This window comes from Hirundo rustica, chromosome 4 (genome assembly GCF_015227805.2).
Source record: "Hirundo rustica isolate bHirRus1 chromosome 4, bHirRus1.pri.v3, whole genome shotgun sequence".
Classification (NCBI taxonomy): domain Eukaryota; kingdom Metazoa; phylum Chordata; class Aves; order Passeriformes; family Hirundinidae; genus Hirundo; species Hirundo rustica.
Window position 1 is genome coordinate 70,464,205 of NC_053453.1, and position 12,834 is coordinate 70,477,038.

A 12,834-nucleotide genomic window follows, 5' to 3' on the forward strand; every position below is an offset into this window, starting at 1 on the left:
CTCTCTCTTTTAAATTTAATAAAATTGGGTCTCACAATGTGATCCAACCAGGTATCGCTGCGCCTACCAGCACTAAGCTGATGTAGAGAAGGTTTCTAACAAAACGTTCTCTGCAATGCACTCATTATACTCAGCAACATCAAACAGGGAAAAATAATTAAAAAGCTCCTATTGAGCATCTGGAGACCTTGAGCACAGATGGGGGGAATACAAAGACAGGGCATTTGGGTTTGAGTCACACTTTATACATAGATAGATAGATAGACAGACAGATAGATAGATAGATAGGTATTCATAAACATAAAAAGAAATTACAGTGCATTTGGAGGATTTTCCTTATTTTCCTCTTCCCTTCTATTCTGGTCTACAATTATAGTATACATATTAAGCATACTCAAAAGAGTTACGTAAAATTTCTTGATTTCAGTTTTTTTAATCTTCAGATGTACATGTATGGGGGGATGACAAAAATAAATTGCCTGGACAGATTCAATTACGTGAAGTAAAAGTGAAAATCACATGCACATGACATTACAAAGGGGAACTACGCTAAGAGCTTATTTGTATGTTACAAAGAGGTATAAGAAAAACGTGTAAGACTGGTGCCTATGAAAGGCACCCAATCCTCCTTACAGCACCTCTGACAGAACTTGAGGCTGCACTCACACATATATATAATGCTCTTCTCAACATACTTTGATTTATTTGATTTGTTATTCACACATTACAGAGGTATCTCGTAATTTCAGGTTCAGAGAAACTTTTCAAAATGGAGGGTCAAAGGATGTTACAATGACACTGTGTCACAACTTCAGATCTAAACTGGGTCCAACCAGTTGAAACAGGTTTGAACTAGTCAGAACCAGTTAGAATCGGTCTGATGCGGCTGGATCCAGTTTGAGCGGTTCAGAACCGATCTGAACCCAGCCCCATGCTCATCCAGAATGGTGGTATATAAATCACAATTACCCAAATCAGCCAAAACATCCCCTTCAAAGGAGAAAACCTGGGACTAGGAAGGCCCATGGAATCAAACAGCAATACCTAAATTATATTTCCAGTGACTAAATGGAGAACTTCCGAGGACTGCCTAAAACAATCAATCTTTTTGTAAACTTTTTTTCCATTAAGATCTTGATTATCAACATGGTTTTCCAGATTTCAGCACATTTGTTTTCTACGGGAGCTGGCCAGAACACTGAACAACTCAGCAAGACTTTCAGAAGATCCCCATGAGCAAACTGCATTTAACTCCACAAGTTACTTTCAGTGAACAATGGGTTCACGTTTTCAGAAGACTAAACTGCTCTAGAAATCTCACTTCCTGAACACATTTGATTTCAAGCCATTGTTATTTATTAATTTTCTTGTCAGCTATTATTCACTTCAATACAGAGTAAAACTTTTCTCCTTGCAAGCAACAGAGTAAGTTAAGAGCTCAGATTATGCACAGTGATAAACAAAACATGGTCAGAACTAGCCATTAAAATCCCTCAAATTTTAGTAGTTAATTTTAAGTTTTACTTTAGGGTTTAAGCACTACTGAAAAGAAACAAAATATCCAGTGAAAACACTAAGGAAAATAACCTGGAAAACAGAGCAACAAACATCTTTGGAAATTGCTGGTCACTCTTCTGACTGCAAGACTGAATTACTTTGAGACTGACACAGATTAGTAGAAGTTCAGAAGAAAAGTATCTGTGTTCTGCTTCTGCAACAGGAGAACGTCTAGCTACGTAAGGGGATAAAAGGAAGAGCAACTTTAAAATGTCACCTGTATTCAACATATTTGTTCCCCATGTATTTTTCTGAGTCATGTCTATCTACTTGTTTTAATGGCTATTTTTTTTTAAACTGCCCTCAGCACTGAAGATTCAATTCAGCTACAGAAGAAGGAACTGGACTCTGCTTTGCAGACATATTATCAACAAAATATTAAAGTACCATTTGCAAAGTGTTTATTACTAGGGAAGATGTGAAGCAAAAAAAGACACAGCATATTTTCAAACCCTGGGTTAAGTTATAGCATTATAGCCAATTAATAGAAATATCATATTTTTATGCAACTAAATTTGACCTCAAAAGCCACAGCAAGACAGAAAACATAGGACCCTTTAATGTCATTTTTACAGTCATTTATCTGACTATAACCACACTTTAAAGCATTAAGGTCAGCTAGTCATGAAGCACGACCTACACTTCTGACTAGCATGCACTACATTTGACTTGAGAGTAAATAAGGGACTGACACTCCATTAACCTTCACAAGTACAATTATTTATCAAAACAGTTCAAAAGACTACCCGACAGACAACTGATAAATCAGAAAGCAAAAAAGGAAACTGCAACAGTACAAACTGATCTTCTGCCGGTGATGAAGAGCTATTTCCTACCACAATTCCCGTGGCAAGCCCTCCTGTCAGCTTTAACACAGCCATCCATTTTAAAGGACTGCACCTTAATTCATGTTGGCTTCGACAAAATCTCACAGCTTTCTCTTTTTAAAAATATTTTTATTTCCATCTTCTTTCTCAGAAATAATACATGCTAATATCCTATATTTACAGGAGTCTTCAAAGATTTGCCTGAGAAATGCATGCAGAAAATTCAGAAGAGTTCTGAAGAGGTTGGCTCTATCCACTCTTTTGCACTTTTAGTTACAGGACAAGGATGACACACACTTGTTTCCAATATTCCTGTTTGGTGAGGTGACCATCCTTTTCCCACCACCATGTGAACTTTATTTCTTTTATTACAAGACACGTGGTGGTTGTTAATTCTGTAAAATTTCTGTAACATCTTTATGTTGTGACATTCTACCCAAATTCTGCACGGAAGCATTGGGGTTGAGCTGCCCATCAGCAGCTGCCATCTGCCATCAACTACTTTGACTTTCTGACTGCAGAAGCACTTTGCACTTCCAAAGATGGGGAAGTTTGTTCAAAATCCTACCAGAAAGGGTCAGGAAGGAGAGTGAAAAGAAAACAGCTCTACCACATGAAGATTCTATCATGATCAACTGGAAATTTTGTCCCTCAAAGCCATCACAGTGGCTTTTTTTCCCTTTGGCATCTACTGCACTACACCCTAGACTGATCTCCAGCCTCTCTCAGATGCACAAGTGGGAAAAATCACCAGGTATTCACCACTGGAGCTGCAGTTATTACAGCAGAGCTTCAAAAAAAGCAGCGGTGTGAAGCAAATGAACCACCTTTGCCTGCCTCTGCTCCCTGTTTCAGATTACTTCACTACTTCGTAAAAATTCATCAAGTTCATGAACAGAAACAGCTCACCCAGCTGGCTCATACCTTCTTTCTGGTGGTCACAAGACAAGAACCCCAAAATGTAAAAATCAAGAGACAAGGGAGAAAAAATCACTTTAAGGGGAAGAGGCTTTTCTCTTATCAAGTAGCCCAAAACCGTGAAAGGAACAGAAAGTGCTGACTGACATCAAGGTCAATTTCTACTAAATGTCATCCAATAAAGCAGAAAGATTGACTTGATAACGCCTGTTTAACAGAGGATTTATTACATTCATAACATGCAGAAAAGCATAATCCTCATTATATGTTACCTTATTTCAGCTTGCACAAACTGTTTATTCCCTAAAGATAATAAAAGGAAATGGATTATGATTTTAAATCTTTTGCACACTTTACCTTACACATATTAAAATAATTATGTTTAGGGGACTGAGTACTTTTTAAACCTGACTCATAAAATTGATATCCTGAGGTCTAATATTTATTTTTCCCATTGACTTCCAGATCAAATGCCTTAAATTTTGAAGAGCTCCCCTCTGCCAACTCCTTGTTCTGGAAACTCAACATTTCTTTTTCCTCCTCCCACTAAGAGAAGATTTTGCAGTCAGACTTCACTGACAAGTCTTTGGATAGGCAGGAGGAACTATAATCCATTTTGCAGTTCGACAGCTCTGCACTCAGAGCTCAGTAAAGCTAAGCAGCCCCAAAACTTGTCCTCTGCCAGGTACCTAAGCAAAAGAGAGCAGTATACAAAGCTTTCCTTCCACCAGAAAATGCATGAGAAAGGATTTAACTGCAAGTTAACTCAAGAAATCTACACAGCACCACTTATAAAATGGTGTCTGAGCCACCCAGAGTCTGTTTTCACTTGGGATTAAAGCTTTTCAGTAGCCATCTCAGATGCACATGCTGCCGATATCACTGCCGTTAATGGAAAAGCATCTGTTTTTAAGCAGGAGACACACCTGTTAAAATGTGAATGATTCTGCTGAAAGCAGTTCCAGAGAAGCAACAAAACAGTAAAACATTTTTAGAAAAACGTGGTGGAGACAAGAGTCCCATACACTGAAAGGAAAGTTTGAGACAAGGGAATGTGACATCACTCTTCAAATACAAAAACATTCACTGTAGAAAAGAGCGTATTTCCTTTTGCTGCAGTGGCTAGGACAAGGATCAACGAGAGAAAACTGATGCAGGAAAGACTGCACAGGAGTAATTTTCTAAAGGCATAGACAGCACTACCCTGGGCCAGACAGACTGGGAGGTTTAAGTCACCTGACTTGAGTAACTTGAAGAAGTCAGACTATTATCTGAAAGAAATTACACTGGTACAGCTGATCCCTGGATTGAAGCTGGGACTGGATGACCTCTTCCAATCCCTCTCAGCCCTACAGTTCCATGAAGTGCAAGGCTGACAAATGGTAAGAAAGAGATGTGCTCATTCAGTAAGGGCTCTATAGATCTGCAAGGGACTTACTCACTAAGCTGGATCAGGGTTTTTTAGTTGTGTTTTGCTCCGGATTTTTTTTTTTTTTTTTTTTTTTTTTTTTTTTTTTTTTTTTTTTTTTTTTGATCAATCAATAGGCTTGGGCCATTTTCCAAAGATGTGATTTGGTAAGTTTCAAGCCAAACCTCTCAAGCTTTACTCATGAGATAAGTGCTAAACAATGAGCCAGATTCATCAAAGCTTTATAGACTTACTTAAAAGAAAAAGAAACTAATTCAGCCAACTCATTTCAAGCCAAATCAGGCAGTTGAAAATCTATTCCTGAGATTTGGAAAATCTGTCTTTTTTAAAAATATTTTAAAAATATGTTTTGAGAGTCCCTCTTTTGCAAAAGCCTCAGGCAACTCTGTCAGGGAACTGTTTTTCTGGGATTTTTCAGTCTGATTAGGAGTGGTGTATCCCTCATGTCTAAAGGAGATAGCTGAAATACATGTGTTTGTATACATACACCTAAATATTTTTACATATATACTTACATGTACAAGCAACATAAGGATTCAAGAACATTCTATCAGAAGTTTGGTGATTAAAGCAGTGGGTTTACTTTTCAAAATGGCTAAAAATGAATTTTGCTTCTTTACTACGTGAAAAAAAAAAATAGTAGTGCTGGACCCCAGTGCTGGACCAGGACACTCTACTAATGCACAAAGCTAAAAACAGCTCCCTGCTCTCAGGGATGTTTACCAGTATATAAAATCCGTCATACTTCTCAGTACTGAACCTTAAAGCACTTCCTAGAAAAAGGTTCATTCCCATGTTCTTTCAGTGTCTGGAATCTCTACCACAAAGGGTAGAGCTAAACAAGACAGTTTTTGTGCACACACCACAAAAAATCTTCCTGGGAGCATCAAAGTATTTCAAACAAGGCATCAGATATTACCAGGAGAGGGGAAGACACAGGCCTGGTGTTATCTAACCCGGATGGGTCACAGTGTTGACTGGGAATGGAGAAGCAGCTAGCATTCCACACACGGTTCCTGATCTGGAGAAAACATGGACTGAAAATGCTGTGCTGGAAATGTAGGGATTTCTATGCAGAAACCCAGGAAAGGCCTCTATCCTCTTCTTCCCATATATACTGTTAATTCCCTAGTAAACTCGATTTTAGAGGCTGAAAGTTGATGTAACTACAGTGATGGGCACAGGCCAAGACCATTAGATGGCTGCCCCACTAGCCCAGCATCAAGCATTTACTGTAAACATTTATGTCAAAGCGATGAGAAAATGTTCAAAACCTCGCCATGCTTTCTTTTTCTGTTTCTGTTCTTTGCAAGGAAACTACTTCTTCCGAGAACATGGAAAAGGCATGTGACTTTGAACTGGAAACCCTGAAAGATCAGTGAGCCTACCTGCTAATGAGCAACTTGCTATTGAAATGAGCTCGTTAGCTTTCATTTTTGCTGGCTGCTGATCGATTCATGAGCCACTTATGTGGCCTCTGTAAGCTGTACATAAATTATCAAACACATTGATTTCTCCAAATAATAAATCAGGAAGTCAGTCCTTTCTGTATCTCTAGTACAAATGCTTAGCTCAATGGCCTTCAAAATTCAACCAAAGAAAACAATAATAACATCAGTGTTCACAGATACATTGCATCTGAAATGGCAAATATTCTGCTGTAAAAATAAGCTGTGCTGGCATCCCCGGGAAGTGAATAAAAAACTTGCCTCTGAAAATGTTACATACAAAACGCACAGAATTTTGCATGAATCTTTGTGTAGGTGGCAGCTCAAGAAATTCACAGTAAGGAACAATTGTCTCCAGCAGGGAAAAATCCAAGACAGATCATCTTCAAGTCTTTTTCCATCTCATATAATTAAATTTCTACAGCCATCTTCCTGTGACTGAAGTAGTCAAAGCCCGGTGGCATTCCAGAGTCAGAGTTTTGGATGCGGAAGCATTTTCTCATGTCAACTGGCAACTCCAACAGCATAGGAAGAGAACCTGTTAAACACTCATTAGTCAGCATAGGAAGAGGCAGGGAAAGCCTCCTTAACCCAAACACGCATCCATAACATTTCCATTTTCAGCACATACGGATACCTGTAAGGCCAATCTGGCCAGCCTGATTTCACCTGGCCTCCCAACTGTTTCTTAAAGTGTATCAAAAATTAATACTTCAGACATGTATGCCTGCAAATTTCCAAGCACTTCATAACACTGATTTGCAATAATTTGCCTAAGGTCATGTGGGCCTTGATCCAAAGCCTATTAAAGACAAAGCAGTCTTTATAGTGACTTCAAAGAGCTTTGGACTGGACCCACAGTGAAGCACTGCATAGTAAATAGAAAAATCAAGAAAAGAAAATCTGGTCTAAAGAAGAAATGTCATCCTCTCCTTAACCGACTCAGTATACTGAAAAAGATGGGAAGGTGGGGTTTAATTTTCCTGTTCCCCTGTATCACATTGCCAGCCCAACGAAACGCTTGTGTCCTTTTTCCCACTCAACTGTTTTTCTCAGAGCATCATTCCATTCTAAAATACAGCCCAACACAAGAGCTCGACCACACTGCAGAAGTATTTTCATCACCTTGACCCTCAATAACAACAGCCCCAGAGCAGCTCCCTGGAGTGCCCCTGGAGAGAGCTGTGGCATTCCATGCCAGCCGAGGATGGTGCCAGGAAGTGTTGGATGCGATGCTCGCTCCAAAAGAGCGGCAAGCTTAGGACTAAATGCAATAACAATAAGGAGTTAAAATGTGCAGACCAGAGAACACAGCTTAATCCCAGTTTACTGAAAGGACATGTCATTTTTAGAAAGTTGTCCAAACAACTGTCTTAATATTCTACACCAAAGTGGCTATTAATCAAACAACAAAGGCCCAATTAACACATAGCTGTTGTCACCTTGATGTTAAAAGCCTCTCCCTTCCCCCCTTCTTTCTTTCTTTTTGTCTTTAATGTTACAACCTAACCCAAAAATGCCTCAGGGCCCCACCCCAAAAAAAAAAAAAAAAAAAAAAAAAAGACAAGATAGAGGGAAGGAGAGAGGGAGGAAGGGAAGAGGATAGGGAGAAAAAGTGGGGAGGGGAGAAAAAGAGAGAGAGAGAGAGAGTCTTAAATACCATCTCTCCTCTAGGCAGCAATTTCCACAGATGAAGAGGTCACCACTGTTTAACAGTGTGCTGCCACGTTAATTTAGTATGACAAGATAAAGCAGTAATCTCTGCTTGAAGAGGCTGTAAACCGCCTGCTATCCAGGGACATGCTCGAGTCGATTTGCACTGTATATCACTTTATACAATTGCCGTGACAAAGCCCCCTGAGTTCCCTCATGTAAATCTCTCTCTCTTCGTCTCAACTTCCCTGCCAGTCAGACAGCAGCGGATCTGCGGTAAGCTATGCAAACTTCATGTTTTACGCATGCCAATGGACCCCAAAGCTCCCCGCCTCCCCCCCCTCCCAAGAAAAGATGTTTAGGACTTTGATAATCCATTGATCCCGCTTCCATATCGGCTTGTATTTTTCAATCTGTCGTGTTAAGTTGTCAGAGAGGGCGATTAAACCGATGTTTCATGTTCCGAGATTTGCGTTCCTGGGAATGATAGTTTTCAAAGCCTTTCTTGCTAGGTTCTGCTTAAAGATTATCCCTAAGAAAGCTGATGTGAATATTATTACTGGCATAAACCTGGTAATAAAACCATAAAGTGTTTTAGGTAAAGGCATTTTAGAGATATTCAGGGTTATAAACATAAGAGTTTAAAGCTGGATAGAATTTGGAGTGCTTAAAAAAAAAAAAAAAAAAAAAAAAAGGAAAAAAGCTGTGGAGTTTTCTCAGCATGAAGGAAAACAACATATGTAAAAGGGAAAAGGGAACTCGCATGTCTGTGTAAAGTAAATATAATTACAGAACCACAGAGGAGGGCAGAGCAGAACACGACCTGTGCAGTTAGACAGGAACAAGAAGGAGACGGAGCACGGGTAGCAGTGGTCATGATAGCACCTCAAATAAAAGGCAGTGACAGCTATTCCCAGCAAACTGCCAAGGAAGCGCCCTGTGTTCTCCAGCAGCCTGCACAGCTGAAAACACTGGCTTCTTGTTGGGGAAATAGGGGGAATTTTTTGCAATATGTTGCAACTCTCGGATGCCATACTGCATCTCTAGAACATGCAAGTTTTAAATTGCGTCTCCTCCCATTTCACATTTAATCTGTGTCGTTTTCCTATGGCCTGCAGGCACGATACAAGTCACAGCACACAATATACCAAACGTGGTGCCAAAATGTGAAGCTGTGCACATGTACATATACCCATTTTATGGATTAAACACAGAGGAGGACATAAGCAGAATTAAAATAAGCGCAGCAGACAGGTTTCTACAGAGTAAGGCTGGAATTTAACTACAGTTTCTTAACCAATACATTGCTAGGTCTATCTACTGTGTCTATACATAGCATTTGGACTTGCAAAAATGACCAAGCAAGGTGAAAACAAATCTTTAACAGGTTACATACCTTCTCTGTAATCAATTAAACTGAACAATAAAATTTGATTTTCACTGCAGATGATACTAAGACAGACAAATGCTTTATTAAGCATTTGATAACATTTGATAATTCCCTAAATTTTAAAGGGGAAACCCACTAGAATTAATGCTATTTTTCAATACTAAGATAATCTTCCAAAATAGCATTTTTAAGGTGTTCTGTATTTCTTTATTCTCCAGAACATGTTGCTAACTAATACATTTATTATTTGAACTTAACACTACTTAATAGTTATACAACAAAAGGTTTGCTTTAAGGGAACATCCAATTCTTAAAACCTCAGTAAACACAATCAGTACTGGTTAAAAAAAAGAATTCTGATAGATTATTTACACACAAGACCCTCCAACCCCTCCTCCCAAAAAAAGGATGAACTAGAACATAGTTACTTGTACACAAAAATGAGAGAATATTTGCACAGTAACACCACATACTGTGAATGGGGTTGCTCTCACCTAATTTTAGCCCCAAATCAGACACCTAGTCTAAACCAGTCAGCAAGGCTCCCTCTATAGTCAATAGACAAGCACTTGCAGAGGGCAATTAATCTTTCTTGTCCTGGGTGCTTATTTTAAGATTGGAAATGTTCTAGGTGGGTGGCTATCTTTTTACACAAACTGTGAAGACAGCCCAAACACCTAACTTTTATGTGCCTAAACTTTGGTGAACTGAACCCCAATCTCACTGTATGGCACTCAATAATCTCCATGACTGTGCAAACTCTGAGAGATCACAGATCATGCAAGAAGGGTAAGCATCATTTCCATTGTACTAGCACAGCCACAGATGACAGATGTGAATTGCCCATGATAAATCAACAACCTGGAAGCTGGACATAACATCTAATTTCACCTAGTAAACCAAAAACTTGTCGTCTTTGTTAATATTTATCATATTACAAGTCCAACAACTCCGTGATATTTTACAGAGCAATAAAAAGACACAGATCCTAAATATAAAAGTAAGTATTTCAGTCAAATTAGTTTATTCACAAGGAAAGCTCAGGAATTCACTGTGGCCCTGTGTCAATATATTACCCAATACTCATGTTGACAGCTTCAAAACTGAAGCTATGGTCACTGCCCAAAAGCTAAGTTTACACTGGCCACAAGCAAACAGGAAAAGTACATCATCTGCCACAGATGTATTCTTTGCAGGACTGAATCACACTATTTGCAACTCTGCTTGTAGATATATGAAATTCTGAAAACCGTTTTCCAGTGGAGTTTATCAAATCGGTTTAAAGAGAATTTAAACAAGTCTTATAGATATAACTACTGCGACCTATCAATCTGCTCTTCCGCACACTCTGCTACTGCCTCTGTCAAGAAAATATGAATTTAAGAATTTGGAAAAAAAAAAAAAAAGGGGGGGGGGGTGTTTAGATATTTGCAGATTTAATATTTATAAAGGAAAGAATATACCATGTACTCACACTCTATCATTAGTCAGATGCAGGCCACGAGCTCAAGTGAGTTGAGCGGTTTGAACTCTGAGATGCTGAATGTTTTCTATTCCCAAAGAGCTAAGCACTATACAGCAAACTTTTACTTATGAACAACAAATTATTAAATGCTTTGGCCAGGCAATTACCTCTCACTGAAGGCTTTTTTTGGTTGAAGTTATCTAACCACAGAATTATAAACAATAGGGATCAACAGCTGAGCTTAACACCCTAAGCTGCAGCTGTAACCTATGAAGAAAAATAGGCACTTCTAGGGTGTGAGTTCCCTGACCTACTTACAAGATCTGTTAGGACAAAATGAATCATGCTCCACCATTCTCTATTTACCTCCATTAACTATAAAGTTAAAGCTGAATTTACTAGCTCACTTCTGAGCATACAGTTTTTTTAACATACAGTCTGAGGAGACTTCACCTTTGAATCTTCACCCCAAAAGCGACATTAAGATTTACACGGCTTTGTATTATATGTTAGTGGCCAACTCCATTCTGTGAGAGGAAATAAATTCCTTCCTCTATGAGAAAAGCCAAAATGTCCTCATGCTGCACCAGGACTCCAATAATCACCTGAAATTTATCACTGAGACTCCATAAATTTAACTGAAAATTGTACAAGAAACTAACTTGCCCCTAACAGAGCCCTAAATCCTACACGCTAAGCTCTACATTAATATCTGGTTGTTTTCTGGAAACCTGCACATCCTTAGAAAATACTGCTGCTTTTGAACACAGATGGATCCAAAGCTGAGCAGATCTCCTGATTGCAACTGCAGCAATTTAGAAGGAAAAGAACGGGCAAGAGGAGAGTTTCACTTATAGTCAGAGATGAAACACACACTTTAAATTCAATCTGAAAATCAGCATGGAGGAGAGTCTGAAGCATGGATATTTTGCATTATTTCTGGCTAGCAGTATTAATAAGCAACACAAGCTTCCACTTCTGACATGACTTAACGTAGAGATACACATACAATCTACCCCAGCAATTCAGACTTGAGATGTCAGAAGGATTTTACCTTTTGCTATAATATTTATTATTTTCTGTCATCAAACTCCAATCCTACAAAAAGCTATGCGGAGAAGGAGTTATAGTCAGTGACCTCTCCCTCCCTCCCTCTTGCTACCATCAGCATTAGGTTCCAATCAACCAGATTATTTTGCAGGAACAGGGTCATAAGCTAAGCATTCTGGGGCAGGAATGTTTCTTTTTTCTGTCTCTATAAAAATAAATCATACTCTGCGTACAATATAAATAAAGATAATAACAGTCTGATATTAGATTTTACTGGTCTACGCTTCAGACAATCTGTGTAATTTGCTTGCTGCCTGTACAAACTACAGAAAGTTAATCTTTAGAGCTATTTTTTTTTTTTTTCTTGGGAGGGGATATCAGTTTTAAAAGCATAAAAAGGATGCTGAAGCAGACTATTTCCATGTATAATTACAGTCTTGTTTACACTGCTCTGGAAAAAGCTGTCCTGAGTTAAACTGGGCACAACTCCACTCAGTTACTTTTGTTGGTTCATCCAGTGATGCTAAATTAATGGGATTCACCAAGTCTACTTCTCCCTTGCAAAGAGCAAAAATGCCTTATCTGATCACACAACTGCAACCAAACCGGAAAAAGAAACAAAGGACTTCTGGGTGTCCAAGAGAATCTGGAAATGAGGCCGGCCAAACTATTCAGACATGCTTGCTACCCCAGGCATAAAGGACTCCTTTTTACTTAAGAAAGTTTGTTCCCTCCATTTCATTGTCTCTTAAACACTTTGGAACATTGGTTGGTTCAGAAACATTGCAGCACATCAACCTCCTCTTGTAGGCAGGTCTCTGAACACATCTTGGGAGCTGACCCACCAATGGTAGACGCCCATTCTTAAGTAAACACATAATGAGATCTGCAGTCTAATTTGCCAAAGGTCCTTCTTCAGCCATGAATTTCTAGAGAAAATTAATAACTCCTTTTATTACAGCGGAGAAGGCGGTGGTATTTCACTGATGTACTTAAGACAAGAAGGAAGCAGCTAGCTCCATGAAAGGGAAAAAAACCATGACTGGATGACACGACACTTTAAATGCCAGCAAATGCCTGGAGCCACGTTTTCATTC

At 39.0% G+C, this 12,834-nt stretch overlaps 1 protein-coding gene across 31 annotated transcripts in view; it reads right to left on the bottom strand.

The window, feature by feature from the left end:
- Positions 1-12,834, bottom strand: part of SOX5 (SRY-box transcription factor 5) — a 504,910-nt gene that overhangs the window by 229,537 nt on the left and 262,539 nt on the right. Inside the window, exon 1 of one of the 31 annotated variants that reach the window (XM_058420259.1) lies at positions 10,697-10,832. The exons of the other annotated variants lie outside the window; for them this stretch is intronic. The gene's annotated coding sequence lies outside the window, so the exon portion shown is untranslated. Of the gene's footprint in view, positions 1-10,696; positions 10,833-12,834 lie in introns of those variants that run through there. 31 annotated transcript variants of the gene reach the window in all.